Source organism: Homarus americanus, unplaced genomic scaffold, assembly GCF_018991925.1.
Source record: "Homarus americanus isolate GMGI-L3 unplaced genomic scaffold, GMGI_Hamer_2.0 scaffold51752, whole genome shotgun sequence".
NCBI lineage: Eukaryota > Metazoa > Arthropoda > Malacostraca > Decapoda > Nephropidae > Homarus > Homarus americanus.
In genome coordinates this window covers 19,047-24,466 of record NW_024754741.1, presented here as the reverse complement: position 1 = coordinate 24,466, position 5,420 = coordinate 19,047, and the positions used below count along the sequence as shown (strand labels likewise).

Here is a 5,420-nt window from a genome sequence, read left to right as displayed (position 1 = left end):
TGTGTATCAATGTTTTAGAGGCAGGTGTTTGGTGAATCTGTCCAAGTGACATGCTGGTAACTAATACGCTAAAAAGCCGTCGAGCGAGGTGTTCAAATGTCAGCGTCCGAGAGCCTGAGATGCTGTGTCATTGTGGTTTAATGTGTTGTGGGCTCAGAACACGGTAGTGGTTTGTTGTGTTGTGGGCTCAGAACACGGTAGTGGTTTAATGTGTTGTGGGCTCAGAACACGGTAGTGGCTTGTTGTGTTGTGGGCTCAGAACACGGTAGTGGTTTTTTGTGTCGTGGGCTCAGAACATGGTAATTTTGTATTGCATCGTGGGCTCAAAACACGACATTGGTTTATTGTGTTGTGGGCTCAGAACATGGTAATTTTGTATTGTGTCGTGGGCTCAAAACACGACATTGGTTTATTGTGTCGTGGGTTCAGAACACGGTAATTTTTTATTGTGTCGTAGGCTCAGAACACGGTAGTGGTTTATTGTGTCGTGGGCTCAGAACATGGTAATTTTGTATTGCATCGTGGGCTCAAAACACGACATTGGTTTATTGTGTTGTGGGCTCAGAACATGGTAATTTTGTATTGTGTCGTGGGCTCAAAACACGACATTGGTTTATTGTGTCGTGGGTTCAGAACACGGTAATTTTTTATTGTGTCGTAGGCTCCGAGCACGGTCGTGGTTTATTGTGTCGTGGGCTCAGAACACGTCAAATTTTCGGGCTCCCGATTTACTTATGATATATTATGAAAGTAACATTTATTTTATTCGAACCATTTTAACATTACCCATAAAGAGGAGCACGGCAGATGGTATATGGCGTATAGAGAAGGATGGGCGGTCGACTGGCGCATAGAGAAGGATGGGCGGTCGACTGGCGTATAGAGAAGGATGGGTGGTCGAGTGGTGTAAAGTATATAGAAGGATGAGAAGAAGAGAGTGTTGAGATATATTTGGGTGGAGGAAGATTTAAATGATAAGGTGGGTAAAGAAATGACTATAGAGAGGAGTGGGTGGGTAAGGGTGTAGAGAAAAGGTTGGGTGGAGGTTTTAACGATAATATGGTGAGGTACAATGTTGTGTAGAAGGATGTACCGACGGCAACGGCAATGGGTGAAGAGGAGGTATATAAATCAGGGTTGTTTAAAGTGGACAAATGATGTAGTATATTAGGATGTATAGAGAAAGTCTATTGATGGTGGACGAAAGAAATTTGGTAGAGAAGGTTAGGTAAGGACGCGTGACAGTTGGGTGGACCGTGGAAGAGAATGACTGCATGGGAATGTATAGAGGAGGAAAGGAAAGAAGGATAGATCGAGAAGCATAGGAGTGGAGGGTGGATAGAGAAGGAAAGGCAAAGATAGTTGGGACTCCCAACTGGGGAGGAGGAGGGTGTGTCAAGAAGGGAGAGTGAAGGTTTAGTGTATAGGGAAGAAATGATGAAGAGGGGTGTATAGCGATGAGTGGCTGAAGAAAGATGTCTAGAGTAGGGTGGGTGGAAGAGGTTATACGGAGATAAGTGAGCAGGGGTTGGAGGTATAGAAAATAGGAAGTGAAGAAGGTTGTATGGAAACTGATGGGAAGGTGAGATTATGGAAATAGGAAGTGAGAATGATGTGTGCAGAAGTTGTGTGGAAAGAGAGGGTTAGCATAGAATATTTGGTAAAGGAAGTTATATAAAGATGAGCGAGAATGAAGGGTGTATGGAGATGGGTAATTGGATGAGGATAGATAGTGAAAACAATGAAGGAAAGTTAGGAAAGTAATGAGATGAACCTGTTACCAGGTGGTACATGTGAAAGGCAACTGGTCTTCACACACTCATCCTTCCCCCTTCACTGACTGGCCTTGCATCATGACAAAGGCTACCCGCTTTCACATTACTATATCTACCGTCTTCAGCTGCCCTAATCCACAATTATATTTATGACGCTATGTACTGAACTCTGTGAAATATGTATAATATATGTAGAGTGACTGTAAGAAAAGTGTTGAGGGTATGGTGTGCCTCAGTGAACGTAGTCAACGGGATAAGTGGTCAGATGATGCTTCTGAGTATCCTAGGTATGGCATTTCTCGATCAGAAAGTACCAACGATACGCCGTTCAAGAACACCAACAGTACCCACGTCAGAGAGCACCTATAGTACCCACGTCAAGGAGGACCAACAGTGCCCACGTCAGGGAACACCAACAGTCCGCACGTCAGGGAGCACCAATGGTACCCACGTCAAGGAGGACCATCGATACCCACGTCAAGGAGGACCAATAGTACCCACGTCAGGGAGCACCAATAGTACGCACGTCAGGGAGCACCACAGTACCCACGTCATCAGAACATAAGAACATAAGAATGGAGGAAACTGCCCATACTGGGCGGTCCCGTTTGCACCCAACCTATATTTGAATTTACCCAACGTGCTTGAGTTAATGATGATGTTAGGTAACTTGTTCCACTCGTCCACTACCCTACAGTATTTCCAAACCAATGTTTACCTATTTCGCGCCTAAATCTAATTTTGTCTAATTTAAAACCACTGCTACGAATTCGTTCCTGGTTGGATAATTTAAGTACAGCCTCCCATACTTCTACCTGCTACAGTTAGCGTTGTCAATCATCGTCTCAGAGAGTTGTGAACCACGGAAGTATTAACCCGCGTCTGAAGCATTGGCTCGTGAAGTGGAGTAGGGGACCGGGGACCGGTAGGAGAGGAAGGTGACTGGCCGGGGGGGGTGGGAGTGTTGTGAAGAGGGTAAGAGTGGAGGTGGGCTAGAGCAGTGCTACTCAAAGTGGTGGTACCCTAACACACTATTAGCTTAGCTAGGCGGTCAGCCCGCCCTCTCTTACCTCCTCCTAAATTTCTTCAATTTCCGAACTATAACTTCCTCCCCCCCCACCTCTAATCTTCCTTCATTCCTCCTTTCTCTACAAAAAAAAAAAGAAAAAAGAAAAAAGTGGTGGTACGCAGACCGGTGCCGGTACGCGAGAAAACGGCTGCCGGTGCGCAGAGATGTGATGGCTAAAGACTCAATGAAGCCGTCAAACCTCAAGAGGCATTTAAATACAAAACATAAAGAAATGAGTTCAAAGTCGAAAGAATTCTGTGAAAGAAAGCATGTTGATTTAAAAGGCCGTCAGAAACAGATCTCTGAAGTGTCACACATAAATACTTGTGCTTTGCGGGCTTCTTATAAAGTAGCATTTCGAGTTGCTAAGGCTAAAAAGCCATACACAATCGGTGAGACGCTAGTGATAGGCTGTATTAAAATGTCTGCATGGAAATGCTGGGCGAGCCGGCGGCAAGGAAAGTGGCTCAGGTGCCACTTTCAAATGACACTATAGCTCGACGAATTCACGATATGGCTCACGATATGGAAGATCAGCTCATAGGACAGATTAAATTAGCAAAGTACTTTTCTTTGCAGCTTGATGAATGTACAGACGTTGATAATATGGCAATTCTGCTGGTGTATGTGCGCTTTGAACATGAGGGTGATTTGAAGGAAGAGTTTATTTCTCTGCTTCACTACCAACAAACACAGCTAGTTCTGAAGTGTCCAAGACTGTGAGCGACTACATCGTCAACAAATGTGGGTTGGATTTCAAGTTTTGTGTAGGCGTATGTTCTAATAGCGCTGTCGTAATGCTAGGACGGCATTCGGGAGTGGTTACTCAGATGAAGGCGCTTGACCTAGAATGCAAGTCGACGCAATGCTTCCTTCACCGAGAAAGTCTTGCAACAAAAAAATTGTCAACAGAACTAAACAGTGTGCTCAGCGAGGTTGTAAAAATTGCGAACCATGTAAAGGCAAATGCTTTAAATTCGAGGCTATTCACTGCAATATGTGATGATATGGGAGCTGATCATAACAGCTCCTATTGCATGCCGATGTACAGTACGTTGGTTATCGAGAGGAAAAGTCCTGTCAAGAGTACTTTAGCTACGAAACGAGCTTGCCGAGTTTCTTCAGGACAAAAAAACAAATTGGTCACAATTGTTTCGAGATGTGGATTGGCTAGCCAAGCTGGCTTATTTGGCTGATATCTTTGCCATCTTAATGATCTCAACACCTCCATGCAGGGAAGGATGGCTTCGAGTTTTACAATGGCAGACAAGATCGACGGACAAAAACGAAAGCCTGAAGCATGGAAGAGTCGAGTGTCAAGAGATTGTTATGACATATTTCACCAATTAGCGACAGTCATCGCCGAAGCAGGCGAAGGCCTTAATGTTACATCTCTACGAATTGTCATCAGAGAACACTTGACGAATTTGGCAGAACGTTTTCAGCATTACTTTCCAGCAGAAGAAGATCCACGGAAAGGGAATGAATGGATCCGAAATCCGTTTATGTCATTGAGAGATGACCCAAGTGTCACTATGGAGGATAAATTGTTGGAGCTGGCTGCTGACGAAGGATAGAAGATGAGTTTCGAAACTAATACATCACTTGGTTCCTTTTGGATAAAAGTGAAAGCAGAATATCCTGAGCTTACTGAAATTGCTCTGAAAACTCTTCTCCCATTTCCTTTAACATACCTCTGCGAAACTGGCTTTTCAACCATGAGTGTCATTAAGACAAAGTACAGGAATAGTATGGATATTCATTCTCCATTGCGCGTGGCACTGTCCTCAATTGAACCACGATTGGTTAAGCTGACAAAGAAGAAGCAGGCTCATATTTCACATTAGTAAAGGTTAAGGTTTTAACATGCCTATTATTGTGTCAATAAAATAATCATCAATTTCATATTTTAGTATTACGACATATTTTCAAAATTGTTATGTCTTCAATTTAAGGTTGCCTATTCCTTTCAATCTTTGTTTTAACGTCTTTATGCATTGGGGTTTAAAATAACTAAAATATAAAAACAATTTTAACCTACATTATTCATTATAATTTTTCATTTTATTACTTATATATACATATGTTTATAATATCTTTGTTAGAAGGCTTTGCTAGTTTGATTTTTAATAGTTTTTATTTATATTGTAATAGTGTAATACTTGTTTACAAAAAAAAATGTGTCAACTTTTATTATATTCATTATATTTTTCCGGCATAAATTAATATTACTACGAATGTTCAAATCATATTTTCTCGGATCGTAAACAAATAATAATATGGTACAAATATGGTACCGGTCCCTGGCACATTGGAAAAAAACCTGCCGGTCCGCCACATCAGATAGTTTGAGAAGCACTGCTCTAGCCCACACCACACACCTGTTCAAACACAGCTGTCTCGACACACCCAGATTAGCGTTAATTAGTGAAAACATCTGCCGGCCTGAACCGTCAACACAAGGGGCCGACAGCTCCTTCCCAGAGACACACATGGAGAGTCAGAACTCAGAGGCAGACGGAGTCACACTCGTCACACGTCAAGGGCGGGGGGTGGGAGGGGGACTTCCCTCCCCA

The 5,420-nt window shown here is 43.0% G+C and overlaps 1 pseudogene; it reads left to right on the top strand.

Moving 5' to 3' along the window:
* The first annotated feature begins 2,043 nt into the window (after window positions 1–2,043).
* On the top strand, window positions 2,044–4,691 carry LOC121856106 (annotated as a pseudogene).
* The last annotated feature ends 729 nt before the right edge of the window (window positions 4,692–5,420 follow it).